The sequence below is a fragment of the Citrus sinensis genome, chromosome 3 (assembly GCF_022201045.2).
Source record: "Citrus sinensis cultivar Valencia sweet orange chromosome 3, DVS_A1.0, whole genome shotgun sequence".
Lineage (NCBI taxonomy): Eukaryota > Viridiplantae > Streptophyta > Magnoliopsida > Sapindales > Rutaceae > Citrus > Citrus sinensis.
The window spans coordinates 16,156,950-16,173,219 of NC_068558.1; the positions used below are offsets into that span (position 1 = coordinate 16,156,950).

The following is a 16,270-nucleotide window of genomic DNA, read 5'->3' on the forward strand; positions in this document are numbered from 1 at the left end:
CTGTCAGGAAATTGAGGTTCATTCTAAAATCAATCTAAGCAATTTTGTCAATCAACAAATAAATAAAAAAATTAAGTGGAGAATACACCAATCACACAACATAAGATTCACTTAGAAAACTCCAAATTCAAAGAAAAAAATCATGATTGTTGTCAAAAGACAACTAGAAGAAAAAATATTCACTATATAAAAAATTATTAACCACATTCTCAGAAATAATTTTCTCTCACCCAATCCCCAAATTTGTGATCCCAAGAAATATTCCCGAACAAAACAAACCCCTAATACCCATATTGAAGAGCCAAATGCTCATACAATATATCTATATACTTAAGAATACTTCCCTCCATTTTGAAGCCCTGAATACTTTTCTTGCATTCACCAATTGAATGCTCTCAATTTTAGGATGCATTCAAATGAAAATTGCTACCGTATTTATAGTTGTAGCTTACCACACATGCATTTATTTTCAGAGTAAAAGTCTTAGCCACCTTTCAACAACTGAGTCAAAATTTTCAAATTTAATCACTTTGTTGTCAAATTTGGTGCCAAAGTCAAATGTTGCATACTAACCACTTTTTCGACCTTTTTTTAAAAATCAATTTTCAATAGATAATTTTTTTTTGTTGATTTCTATATTTAAATAATGTGAACTTATTATAATTACTTTTTTGGAAGTGGGGTGGATTTACAAAATAATTGGCTAAAATATGCCCACACATATAACAAATGTATCATGTGTATTTATTTAATCTTTTTAAAACTAGCTAATGCCATGCAAAATAAAAGAAATAAAATTCATACAACTATATATAATTGCTTTTAAACCTCATAGTATTTTTTGAATAAAATTTATCAAATACCTAATTGTTTTCCATTTTTTCATTCTCTTAGCGACTAATTAATTTTACAGTACAATTAACTAAGCTACCACAATTCCAAACTATAATTTGTGTGGAACTTGGACTTAATACAAGACAGAATAGTGTTCACATTACAATAACACAAATAAAATTAAATTAAACTTTGAAAGAAAAAAGTAAAGAAAAATTGTTATAGGTTTAGCTTTGTTTACAAATATAATCAACAATTCACTGTTCTTATACTAATTTACAGCATATAGATAACTTTTTTTTATTTTAATATTTTATTTTTAAATATTTTTTTCACTTCCTCAATTTATTTTTTAATTAGTAAAATCATTTCAATATTAATTTACAAGTGTGTATATATATATATATATAGCAAATGAATATTATGCTTGTCAAGGGAAGTTTATATTTATACACAAATAATATAGAATTAAAAAAAATAAATTAAGGTGGACCCACCTCATGATCAGCAGAGGGCTCAAATCCCAGTTATTAATTAGCTTTGATTATTGGTGTGTTTACTTACTGGATTGAGGAATTAGAATCATTAACAGTGTTTACTTCACAAAATAGAGTTGGAAATCAGAATCAGAATCGTGGAGCCCACCCCAACTTGGAAATGAGAAATATGAGATTAGTTCCCAGGGGTGTGGGAATGAGTCTCCCATTCCAAGGAATGATCATTTTACCCCCCCACAAAATCAAAATACCCATTTTGTCCTCTGTTATAATTAATTAATACATTACTATAATTATTATTATAGTTAATTAATATATTATTTTAATTAATTAATATAATTATTATTATTACTATTAATTTATAAATAATTAACAATTAATTAATAAAAAATTACAACTAGTTAATACATTATTAACAATAATTATTAATAATAATAATTTTTGAATAAATAATCACTATAATTAAAATATAAAATAATAATTATAACAATAGTTCAGTAAATACTTTTTAGTAATTTGTTACAATCTAACTCATTATGATTCCAATTTCAAGAGAAAGTAAGCACATTAATGGCAATCCAACTCATTCCGATTCCGATTCTTACAATTTAAGTAAACAACTTATTCTAATTCTCATTTTCCATCCCTATCCAGCCCATTCCTATTCCTACCCATTCTAATTCTGGTTTAGTAAATGCACCGTAAATCTGTAAAAGTAACCCTAGTTAAATTTATAAAAATAGCCCCTTAAAATCTTAAATATATAAAATTTAAACTTTAACTTTGAGAATTACAAAAGTCCACATTTTGTTTAAAAAAACAAAAGCCCAAAGTAACCAATAAAGTTGGTTTTACTATTATTTAATTTAGTTTCGTTAAATCTATTTAAAAAAACCTTTATAAACTCTTAACTCATAAAATTTTAATTTTCATATCTCGTTGTTATGCAATCTAATCCTCGATAAATCTTTTTTTTCTAAATTCACCGTTGAAATTAAATATGTTTATGCATAATGGTCTCATGTAAATAGCTATGTGCAACTAGAGACCAATAGTAACTTTGAGTTATTTTAGACGAGATTCTAGTGATTGAATATCCTTGGGTTGACGCACGGCTGTGGACAATTTTTGCCATGTAATGGTTTGATATTGATTTCTTATAATAATTCTTCGGCCAAATATATAAGTTTGAATCAACTCTGGTCAATTAGCTACTTGGCTTTTATATCAAAAAAGCCAATTTGCATGTCATGGAAATACTAATTAAAAAATAATCTTATATTGGCTGATAATCGTTATTGAGCCAAGTATAAGCTTAGATCAACTCTAAAGTCATAGAATCATAGGCAAATTCAAATATGAATGGGGACAAAAACTGGCTTTCAGTACTTACGAGTTAGATCTTTGGATGTTTATATTTATTAGTAGATCATAACTAATTCCATGGAACAACTCCATAGAAAAATGAAGCAAGAAGGAAAGGCTTTATATACGATGTCATAGGACCTATAAATTTAATTAATAAGTTCTTTTTATTTTAAGTTGAGAAAAGATTAAATAAATGGTTATTTTTCGGTTATGTCCTCCAATTTTTTAGAACCGACCCTGATTATAGCAATAATGCATCACCACCAAATATAAAGTACACCAACTAATCGGATTTAAACACTAAACTTATTATTATCAATCATCAAGTTTGATATTTCCTCATATGGTCGAGGTTGCTCAAAGAAATGAATTATATGGTAGGAGGTTCGAGTACCACATATTTAAAAAACATTTTGTCCAACAAAGTACTTCAACAATTAATGGTCCATACATTACCACCCTACCCCCCACCAACCAACAAATATGAAGATGTCAGTTAGCGGAAATTAACGGCAATTTAGCTGTTGTGAATTTAATGAACTGTAGCCCAAACTGAAGGCTCGGTAGGCATCGAAGTAGGTCCTTTGATACCCTATGTTCAAATATTGAACTTCACGGATGTGTTCTTTAATGCAATGGATTTTTTTCAGACGTATTCATAAGATTTCATATTATTTGAGATACAAATATTTTAATTTTATTAAAATTCGAAAAAATTATTAAGTCTTATGATTTAATGATATAGTAACATTATATTTCAAAATCATATGGCTTAACAACTTTTCAAATTTTAATAAAATTTTAGATCCTGAATCAGATCATTACTTAATTTTAGATACACTTGTCACACACACAGACACACACATATGGTTATTATCATTTAACTATTTTAAGAATTGTAATATATCAAATGACTACGAGAAATATGATGCTCTATCATTTTACTATTATATTTTTATAAAACCTATTATTTTACTACATTTTCATTAGCAGTTAGTTCAACAGCTAGTTGACTAATTAAATATTAATTTGGCTAGTTATATGAATTTTTAAGAAAAAGGTAATGCACAAAGGATTACAATATTATAATTCAAAATATAAAGTAGCTAAAAATAATCCCTATATCCTATGAAAATAATTAGGTGTGGGCAAATTTGGGTTCGGATCAGATTCGGATCAACCTAATCGAATTTCGATTAATCGATTTGAGAGAAATATAACCCAAATTCAACCCGAACATATAATTTGGTTTTTTTAGATTTTCGGATTAGATCTGGTTTGAGCCGGTTCGAACATGATTGATTCGATCAAGTTGGCCAAAATCTAAGCTAATCGAGTTAGAGTCTTCATCCAAAACTAATCCGAACCCAAATTTTTTGAGGTGGATCAATTAGAATCTGGTCATTTGCCCACCCTTAAAAATAATATTTGATAATTGTATTTGCATAGTTTTTCCATGGTAAAATTAGGATTTTATTAATCAATTAACTGGTCCACTATCGTACTAATAGAAATCTTGTAAAATGACAAGTTTTGTAAAAATTTAGTATTAAAATGATAACCTACAATACTTTTTATAGTAGTTTAATACATTGTAATTCTTAAAGTAGACAAATGATAATATCCAACTTTTGGATTGGTTAAAGTTCAAAAAAGTTATTAAACTACATGGATTAATAGAGTAACAACTGGAAAACTATTAAACCACGTAGTTTAATAATATAATGATATTATACTATTAAAAACTATAATTTAATAATTTTTTTAAATTTTAATAAAGTTCAGAATTCTAGACACTAGATCAACACTCTATAAGTCTGTGTGTATAACTCATCAACCATTGGAAAAAGATCATCTCCTGATCTGAGTTCTCGTGAGCTTTTAAAAATCTTGCGCCATGTGTCTTTAAGTGATAGTGTATGGATAAGATTTAACTTCTTTATTTTATTTATTTTATTAACAACTAATCCCCACATGTATGTTTGCTCAGAAGGAGATCAGATCAAGAAAAAATCTTGATCCATCAACCATGTCTAACTAGACAGTGGAATTCCGACACTCCTCGCCCTCGAGAATTGCAACACTTAAAGGTAGCTACAATTTAAATTATTATTTCTTCAAACCATATTTTTTTAAATTATAAGAAAATGAATAAAATTTCTTGCATTTCATTTCAATTTCTACCTCTAGTTACTATCTCTCATCTATCAACAATGATACGTTTACTCAGCATAGCACAACTGTTAATTAAGTTCGCTTCCCACGAGGGGTGGAGATAGGACTTTTGTTCGAGGGGAGTTAAATTAAATAAAAACATGACAGACTTAAAGAGAAAATAATAGACTGGTCACTGGTTGTAAAATCTTCAGGCATCAAAACATAAGTTTCACAACTGCTCGATTAATTAATGCTTATGGATTTTTTTCGACTTGGGATGGTTCCCAAGAAATGGATTTATTTAATACTTTTTTAGAAACATATAATTAGTAATAATAAAATTTTAATCGTAAATTATTATAAATGTAAGTGTGACAAAAAATTATAAAAAACTAAGTAAAGCTTACTTCAGCACTAGCAGCATTCAATATTAAAATATTTATATCAAGCCCAAAGAATTTACAAAATAAACTAATTGGTATCCACGACGAAGTTTTCTTCGATGAATGAAAAACTGATCCTTGTTAACTTTCTATGACATGTATCACTGTCTAACATGATAGTGATAAATTAATGGTAATTAACGATTGAAGCAAACCTCTACCTAATCACCAATCACGACATTATTTTGCAGGCAATGCTCTTCCTCATCATAAATTTTTCGCTTTATATGAACGAACGATCAGAAGAGCACTCGGGTACTTCTCATTCATCCTTGTCTCATCAATATTAATCGATTGATAACTTGTCTCTTCCAATGGAGTTCACTTGTGTTGTTCAATTCTTGACAATAAGACCATTCTAATCACCGGTGCAACCTTGAATTTTTGTACGAATGGCAATGATACAATGGAAGCGTTTGAGATAACTTAAGTTTTTTTTATTATAACGATTAAACTATCAGTCTATCATGAAGTATTATTTCATTTAATCTCTGTTTTGTGTGTGTGTTTAAACTAAGCATTCTTAAAAAAAAAAATGGAGTTTCCTTTTGATGGTACAGTTTTTGTGGAGAAAATTTTGAGGGTTCAACCAAACATGAAGAAACTTCTTCTTCTTCTTCTTAGAGCCGCCGATACTGAGTCGGCCACGGTACTCTTTCTGAGTCAGCCACGATACGCTTACGTAATTAGGTAATACGTAGAGCAAAAGAAATCGTCTCTGCAAATTTTACTGTTCCTTCTTTTCTTTCGTTATATTTACAAGATATTTTAAGTTCATATTTTCACTCAACATAAAACACGATAGAGCTATTATTCTAAACATACTCTTCAGCACCAATAAAACACTTTCTATCTACCAGTGATGGCTCATGGCTCTATCCAAATATTGATATGATCCCTGTCATATGCAATAAATTTCCCAATTAATATATATATATATATATATATATGCTGTGTTTAAGAGTGACTAATTATCCCAATCAACTTAAAAACACTTCCCAAGATCACAACCAAACAAACAAGATGCACCAAGAATCAATCCAGCAGAATACACACAGATTATTAGAACTGAAAGAAATAAAGAAAAGAACAAGAATTAACGTGGTTCAGCTAGCTTCAGTCTAGCTTACATCCATGGGAGAAACATAACCCAATTCTATTGATTGTTCAAAGAAGTTACAGAGAGTTTATCAAGCTTGTTACAGAGTCTCTCAAGAAGCCTTTGGTTTTCAGTCTTCTCAACTCACAATAGCTCTCTCGTCACCACTCTCTGCTGCCAGAACCAGCTGTATATAACAGCTCGTTAACGAATCAGCAACCAACCCAGAAAACCACATGACAGTCATGTGAGTTAACTGATTCTAACGAACCAAGAGCGCAACTTATCCGTGCACGTGAAGCTCTCGTGCATCACTTAACCAAAACGACCTTCATACATGTCGTTCCAGGAGATACGAGTTTGACTTTCCAAAACGCAGCATCAGCTGACGTTTTCACCAACAGATTTGCTTCACATCACAACAATTCTCCACCTTGAACAAATCACTCCCTGATCATGATTTCTCCAACCTGAGTATTTAGAATTCACTCAGCCCAGCTTTGTCCAAGCAACTCTTGAACTTAGCTGTAGTTACAACCTTAGTAAGCATGTCAGCAGGATTATCATCTGTATGCACTTTCACCATGCTAATCACACCTTTAGAGATCACATTTCTGATAAAATGTAACTTGATATCTATGTGTTTAGTTTTTTCATGGTGAGCTGGGTTCTTACTCAAGTAAATTGCACTTGAGCTGTCACAATGAACTTCCACAGTCTCCTGCTTCATCCCCAGTTCTGTTATCAACTCTCTCAGCCACAGAGCTTCCTTGATAGCTTCTGTTGCAGCAGTATATTCAGCCTCTGTTGTTGACAAGGCAACAACATGCTGCAAACTTGCCTTCCAGTTAACAAGGCAACCATCCAAGAAAAACATATAGCCAGTTAAAGATCTCCTTCTGTCTAAGTCCCCAGCATAGTCTGAGCCAACATAACCACAAAGACCTGCAATCTTTCCAACTGATTTTCCATATACCAGCCCATATTGTTGTGTACCTTTCAGATACCTCAGCACCCATTTAACAGCCTTCCAGTGCTCATTTCCAAGTGTAGCCATAAACCTACTTACAACACTTAAAGCATGAGCTAAGTCTAGTCTTGTAAGTACCATTGCATACATCATGCAACCAACAGCATTTGTATAAGGAACCTTTGTCATTTCATTCCTCTCTTCATCTGTACTGGGGCATTGTGAACATGACAGCTTGAAGTGAGATGCAAGAGGGGTTACTACTGAATTGCTGTTTGACATCCTAAAAGTTCCCAGTACCTTCTCTAGATACTTCCCTTGAGATAGAATCATAGTACCCTTCTTCTTGTTCCTTATTATTTCCATATCCAAAATCTTCCTAGCTGGACCCAAGTCTTTCATATCAAATTCTGAATTGAGCAGTTGCTTCAAAGCCTCAATCTCTTCCCTTTCATTACAAGCAATCAACATATCATCTACATATAACGTCAGATATATGTAGTTACCTGATTGTATGATCTTGTAGTAAACACATACATCATAGTTGCACCTTAGATACCCATGAGTGACCATAAACTCATCAAATCTAAGGTACCACTGTCTGGGTGATTGTTTCAGCCTATACAGTGACCTCTTCAGCAGACACACACAGTCAGCAGATTCAGGACTTGTGTACCCTTCAAGCTGTGTCATCAAGATGTCCTCATTTAATCTTCTATGTAGAAAGGTTGTCTTGACATTGAGTTGATCAAGCTCCATATCTTTTACAGCTGTTAAAGCCAGTAGCACTCTGATTGATGTGTGTCTGACTACTAGTGAGAACACCTCTTTGAAATCCACTCCAGCCCTCTGTGTGTAACCCTTAGCCACTAACCTAGCTTTGAATCTTCTAGGTTCAGTAGCTGTTAGTCCATCTTTGACTTTGTAGATCCATTTACATCCTACAATTCTACTGTTGGCAGGTCTTTTAATCAGCTCCCATGTATTGTTCTTTTTCAGTGAATAGATTTCTTCATCCATGGCCTTTATCCACTCATCTTTGTATGGTCCTTGGATAGCTTCTTTGTAGTTCTTGGGTTCATCATCATCAATTTGGTGAGATGTTGTCAATGCATAGGCTATCAGATCTGCATATCCATATCTGACAGGTGCTTTTGCTTTCCTTTTTTCTCTGTCTCTTGTCAGTTGGTACTCCTGATGCTGAGCTTCAGTCTGCTTTCCATGATCAGTTTCTTCATCAGCAACTCCTTGATAAGATTCATCATTATCTTCTTAAGCTTCTCTGGTGTAGGGCTCCACCTCAAACTGAACCTTGGTTCTCTCCTTATCCTTTTGTGCATCTGTGTCAGTAGATTTCTTTATTTCCAGTGCAGCTTTCTCATTGAATATTACATCTCTACTGATAATACACTTGGGAGGATTAAGGTCTGTACACCATAGTTTGAATCCCTTAACACCTTCAGGATACCCAATGAACTTTCCTTTAAGAGCTCTTAGAGCTAACTTCCCTTGACTCACATGTGCATAAGCTGGACATCTAAATACTTTGAGGCTGCCATAGTCTGTTGGTTTTCCATGCCATTTTTCAAATGGGGTTTTGAAGTCAAGTGCTGCAGAGGGACTTAGATTTACCAGATAGCTTGCTGTTAACAGAGTCTCAGCCCACAATCCTTTGGGAAGTTGTGACTGGATCATCATGCTTCTTACTCTGTCCATCAGGGTTCTGTTCATTCTTTCGGCTAACCCATTTTGTTGAGGGGTCAGCCTTACAGTTCTATGCCTTGCAATGCCATGATCTGCACAATAGCTATCAAACTCCTGATTGCAAAACTCAAGACCATTGTCAGTTCTGAGTTTCTTCACCTTCAATCCAGTTTGATTTTCAACCAGGGATTTCCACTCTCTGAATTTGCCAAATTCCTTATTCTTGTGTTTTAAGACATAAACCCATACTCTCCTTGAATAATCATCTATTAAAGACAAGAAATAGGTGTTGCCACCTAGTGACATTGTCTGTGCTAGTCCCCATAAATCTGAGTGTATGTATTCAAGGATGCCCTTGGCTGAATGAACTGATTTTCCAAAGCTATTTCTTGTAGCTTTGCCTAGTACATAGGCTTCACAAAAATCCAGTTATGAGATTTGACTGCTGCCTAGAACCCCTTGCTTCTCTAATTCTTTCAGACCTCTCAAGCTCATATGTCCTAATCTAAGGTGCCACAGCAAAGTGTTATCACAGCTTGAACTTATTGACACTCCTGACACACCAGTTATAGCTTCCCCATTCAAAACATAAACCCCATTTCTCTTGTAACCTTTCATAACTTCCCCATCTCCATTTGAGATTCTCAGCTCACCATATTCAAGTTTAATACTAAGCCCCATTTGGTCAAGCATACCTAGAGATATTAAGTTCCTTTTAAGTTCAGGCACATACCTAACTTCCCTTAATTCTCTTATTGTTACATCATGCAATTTTAGGTTTACATTTCCTATCCCCACAATCTTACAGACAGCATTGTTACCCATCATAACTTTTCCACCATCAGTTTCATGATAGTTTAATAGGTAGTCTTTAAAGGGGCACATATGAAATGTACAACCTGAGTCTAGAATCCAGGTACCTTTTTGCACATGCTCAGTAGCCACACATACTCCTGCTGACTCATACCCCTCTTCTTCAGCAGTAGCAGCAGCTCCATTTTGTTCCCTTTTCTTGTTCTTGAGTTCTGGGCAATCTCTTTTGAAATGCCCTTCTTTCTGGCACTGAAAACATTTCTTGCCTTTAGTCTTTTGCTTGTTGTTCCCTTACTTCTTTTTCTTTCCATCATACTTATCAGTTCTTGCTTTTACTGCCAGCACTTCTCCAGAGTTCATATTCCCTGACTTTTCTTGCAGCCCTCTAGTATTCAGGGCAGCCTTAACTTCATCCAATGATAAAGTTTGTCTCCCATACATGAGTGCATCGACAAAGTTTGAATATGAGGGTGGAAGTGAACTGACCAGAAGTAATGCTTTACCTTCATCATCTAAACCTTCATCAATTATTTCCAGTGTATCACAGACTTTGTTGAATTCATCAATGTGGTCTTCAAGAGATGATCCTTCAGCCATTTTTAGCGTGAACATCCTCTTCTTGATGTAAAGTCTGTTGGCTAATGATTTAGTCATATACACCCTTTCAAGTTTTGCCCACAGATCAGCCATTGTTCTTTCTCTAGCAACTTCCCTGATCACCGAGTCTCCAAGACTCAAGATTATGGTACTCCTTGCTTTCTTATCAATCTCAGCAGCTTGTTGTGGTGTTAGAGATGATGATGATGTGGAGGCTTCTAATCCTTCTTTCTTGATGATTGGTTCTAAAGCATCACCTAGGCCTTGAGTGATCAAAAGTGCCTCCATCTTGACCTTCCACATGTTGAAATCATTCTTCCCTGTAAATTTCTCTAGATCGATCTTTGAACCAGCCATACTTGTGTCTGATTTGGAATTCAGGCTCTGATACCAATTGCTGTGTTTAAGAGTGACTAACTATCCTAATCAACTCAAAAACACTTCCCAAGATCACAACCAAACAAACAAGATGCACCAAGAATCAATCCAGCAGAATCCACACAGATTATTAGAACTGAAAGAAATAAAGAAAAGAACAAGAATTAACGTGGTTCAGCTAGCTTCAGTTTAGCTTACATCCACGGGAGAAACGGAACCCAATTCTATTGATTGTTCAAAGAAGTTACAGAGAGTTTATCAAGCTTGTTACAGAGTCTCTCAAGAAGCCTTTGGTTTTCAGTCTTCTCAACTCACAATAGCTCTCTCGTCACCACTCTCTGTTGCCAGAACCAGCTGCATATAACAGCTCGTTAACGAATCAGCAACCAACCCAGAAAACCACGTGACAGTCATGTGAGTTAACTGATTCTAACGAACCAAGAGCGCAACTTATCCGTGCACGTGAAGCTCTCGTGCATCACTTAACCAAAACGACCTTCATACATGTCGTTCCAGGAGATACGAGTTTGACTTTCCAAAACGCAGCATCAGCTGACATTTTCACCAACAGATTTGCTTCACATCACAACAATATATATATATATTAGTTGTGTTTTGTTTATTTCATATTTTAACTGTTACTCTGAGTACTTTATACAAAATCCGTTTATATAAAAAATAACAAGTTTGTATAAATAGGTCGTACAGGAGAATATTATGCTGGGCAAACTAGATCTATATTTGCTAAAAGAATTAGGATTCAGTGCTAAACTTATTTTTTACTGGATAAAAAATTAATGAATTAAGATTTATTTTATGTTTTTTTTATTTCTCTTACCTAATAACCATTAATTCAGTGCTCATTAAAAAATCAATTTATCATTGAATTTTTGTCCTTATAGAATACAGATTTTTTGTACAATCAATGTCTACTGGTTAGATAGAAACACGAATTCAATTCTCTTAATGAAAACAGACAATATGGGGTCATGTGGTAATCACGCAATCGTGTCACATTAATTTATACATAATACTTTGTGTGAGATTTACATCGCCAGTATTATTCATAAGGGCAAACGCATCTTTAATCCTTTGGATTTGAACCAATTAGTCAATTAATCCTTGTATTTTCACCCAATATGTCCATGATATACATATATTTTCATTTAAATATACTTAATTATTCTCTCAATAATTCACATGTGGCATGCCAAATATGTTTGAATTTTATTAAGTTGTATCGTAAAAAATACTACTTCTTAAAAATTTAAGTTCAATATCTTTATATGGAAGTAACGATAGAGACGTTTTCGGTAATATTTCAAACAATAAAGAGTAACTGGGTAATTGATCCAAATCTAGAGACTAAGGGATAATTAATTTACCCTTATCTAGAGCGAAAGTAGTATAAAGCTTAATCTTAATTTGTTGTCTATTTTAAGCAATTAATACTTGATTTCCACTTTTAAGATTTATTCCATCAATTACAAAAATAATGTAGTGATGTAGAAATTTTCGATACTTTTACTTACAGGTGTTAGGGAATGACCTGTTCAAGATTATGAAGGAAAAATGGTGTGCGAATTTCAATTCATTTATATCAGAAAAGATTACTCTAGTCCCTGGCGACATCTCTTGCGAGGATTTGGGATTCAAAGACTTTGATTTAAAAGAAAAGATGTGGAATGAATTAGATATCATCATTAATTCCGCAGCCAACAAAGTTTGAAGAAAGGTAATCAATATATCTTAATCAAATAATGGGATAAGAAAATCAAATTAAATCAAATTAAAGTCGTTCAATCTTGCACAGATATGATGTTGCATTTGGTATCAATACCTTGGAAGCTATGCATGTTGTCAACTTTGCAAAGAAATGTTTTAAGTTAAAGGTTCTTGTTCATGTATCAACTGGTTAGTATGTACCAAATTAAAATTAGTTACATTATTTCTGGATGGAAATTATATGATGTATATTATTAAGAGGTTGTAGTTTTTCAGCTTACGTGTCCAAGAAGAGGAGAGGGCTTGTATTGGAGAAGTCAGTGGATGGCACATCTGGATTAGTCATTGATGTGGAGAAGAAAGTGGAGGGGCAAGGATTGAATGAACTCATTGCAGAGGGAGCTTCTGAAAAAGAAATTAAACTTGCAATGACACATTTGGTCATCAAAAGGTTTATCATTTTCAAAACCATGCACGATGCTAAAATAGCTTTATCATTGTAATTGCTAATTAATTAGAGATAATTACATTTTTTCCCCTTATATCAATCACCTCACCTTGATTTTAGACATTATTCAAACGCTTAATTTGTAGGGCAAAGATGTACGGATGGCCAAATTCGTATGTTTTCACCATTGGCGAGCTGCTAATACAACACTTGAAAGAAAGTATATATGTGTTCATTTTGCGCCTTGCGCCCTACGGTCATTAGTAGCACTTGCAAACAACTATTTCCCTATTGGGCTGAAGATCTAAGGTAAATTTTGTTGCTTATGGCATCAAAAAAGTGGTGGCATTAAAAGCTTTTACAAAGTCAACATCTCTCTTTCTTTTAAATTCTTCATCAGTTTGTTGTCTATTTGTCTTCACATTTGTTTACGTGCTATAAAACCGATGAGTACAGAAATAAATGAAAAGAAATTTATATTATCTGCATGATTTTATTTCAATTTAGTAGAAATAAAACGGTTCATATGAATTTCTTTAAATTTGTGATTAATTAGATTTCTGAACTTTTATTTTGTTTACACAGAACCATCAATGTCCTTTTTGCGGGACCCGCTCTAGGAAAATTACCATGCTTGGTCGGAGACATTGAAACTGTTTTTGATGTGGTGAGTTGAAGAAGTATTTTACTTTGCTTAACCTTCAGTTAGAGAATGTTTTAAGTACAAGAATTATTTTTTAAATTTTATTACAATTTATTGACATACACTTGGGGGTCTACTGTAAGTTCAAATCTATAAAGTTATAGCACAGCACGAGGCATGGCCAAAAGGTTCTGAAAAAATTGTAGAATATAGATCAATTGCACGGTGCATAGCTTGGGTTTTCGGGTATGGGTTGGGTTGGATAGGGTTTGTGAAAACCCAATCAAACCCATTATTGAATGGGTTGAAATAAAATTAACCTAACTCAATTAAATGAACATATTCTCCCTAATCCAACCCAACCCTTAAATTATCATATTGGGTTAGGTTGGGTTGATTGGGTTAAAAACTTAAAATCAAGTTAAAATTAAAAATTAAATAAAGAGAATGATACGAAAGTTGAACAAAATTTATTGAAATCAAATATAAAAATATTATATTATGAAAATTCTATTCACTATCTAGTATTTAATAAAGAAAACTAAAAGAATATAGAATGAATAAATTTAAAAAGTACTTTAGTTGACTAAGAATTGAGATTTAAGAGAATGATTTTAATTTTGGAGTTAGAGTCTAGAGTAGTAAATATAAGAACAAAATATTCTCTTTTATAAAAAAATAAAAAGAGGATAAAAAATATATTAGCCGTTTACATTTTTAGGATTTTACAATTGAGAATTATCTTATTATTATTATTATTAGTATTAGTATTTATGTAGGTGGGGTTGAGTTAGATGGGTTCATCATAATTAACCCAATCCAACTTAATTGTTGATTGGTTTCGAAAAAATTGACCCAATTAACTCATAATAACTTACTCAACCCGTCAAAATTAAATTAGATTAGATTGAGTTGAGTTGGGTCTGTCAAGTTGGATTGGGTTTGCCCGCCCCTATTTTCTATAGAACATATTTTGAAAATCTAATCCTAATTTATAAGACTTGGTGCCCACACTTACAAATAAATATTTATGCAAGAGGTTGAGTTCGTATAGGGACTTGAACTCAATCATTTCATAAATATGTAGTTTGGACAAATAGTTAGTAACCTACAACTTCGAAATATTTTATCAAACAGAAAAAAAATCTAACTTAAAGAATTATGTAGATACTGGCTGACATGGTGGTGAATGCAATGATTGTTGCCATGGTACGTAGCTCATGCAAAACAATCTTCTTATGTCAATATTTATCAAGCGGGATCATCTTCAAGAAATCCTGTGACATTTATGAATAATCTAGATTAAAGCTTCGATTACTTCACAAAGATGCCATGGATTGATAACAATGGAAAGCCCGTTAAGCTAACAAGGCTATAATTTTCAGCAGAATGGCTAGCTTTCATGGATACATGAAAATTCACTACTCGTTACCACTAAAGGTTTGTTCTAATTACACATCAGATTAAATTAAGAAATAATGTTACATTATTACTAATTTTTCATATAATTAATCTAATCACTTCAGCTTAGCGGTTTTACCTGCAGAGATTACAATTGGCAAAATACATTATGCTGTCAATACCTTGAGGGCATGCCCAATGGCCAGAGTAGGAAGATTAATTTTGTGATGCCATTGGTAGAAATTTATGGACCACACTTATTATCCAATGCCACGTAAGCTTTGTTTTGGTGATCATTAATCTGCTGATTAAATTAATATTAAGTATTATTTTTTTGATGAATATATTTACCATATGATTAATTTATTCTTAATTTTACACAGCTTTGATGACAGAAACACAGAAAATTTGAGAATGGCCACAAGAGAGACCGGGATGGAGATTGCTATATTTTCCTTTATCCTGAGTTCATTGATTGGAAAGATTACTTCATGAACACCCATATTCCTGGGATAGTGAAACATGTTTTCAAATGACCCATGCCATGCGTTTTCACAGAGTTTTATATTTTTATTCAGTACCCACCGATCAGAACCTTATATATTATTGCTCAACACAAAATCAATCGATATGGAATCCATATCTATTCATATATACGCTAATAAAATATAGGTTCTTGGGTAAAATTTCGTTTCATGTTCTGTCGTAGGGTATTGAACCTTTTTTTCTTTTTTCTTTTTAAAAATTTTTAATCATTTAAAATGAATAAAATATTCCGTAATTTGGCATTTCATTACTATTATAAAACTATCTCCAATGGTAACTTAATTGTTTTGATTTCTCGTAATGAAAGCGAAAGATCAAATGCGCCTGCAACCAAGAAATAAACCCTAACAAAGAAGCGGCCACATAGTAGTAGATAAAGTTATTGTGATGTTAGAGTCGTTGCAACAATTGATTCACCAAACAAAAGGGGGTAAAACCGTAAAATAACTTTTTATTTTAAATAACTTTTTATTTGAGAAGTTTAAATAACTACTTACGGTTCTCGAAATTGTTACAATCGACAAATATATCATAATATGAAATTTAATAAAAATCTACTTACATATATTTTGTAGGGTCCGGCAACGGTGCAACTGTGGTACCGTGTTACAGTTGCATCCAGCCGTTGGATCCACTTGAATGGATAG

The 16,270-nt window shown here is 32.8% G+C and overlaps 1 pseudogene; it reads left to right on the top strand.

Moving 5' to 3' along the window:
- Nucleotides 1–12,146: 12,146 nt before the first annotated feature.
- Nucleotides 12,147–15,613, top strand: LOC127900614 (fatty acyl-CoA reductase 3-like; annotated as a pseudogene).
- Nucleotides 15,614–16,270: the final 657 nt, after the last annotated feature.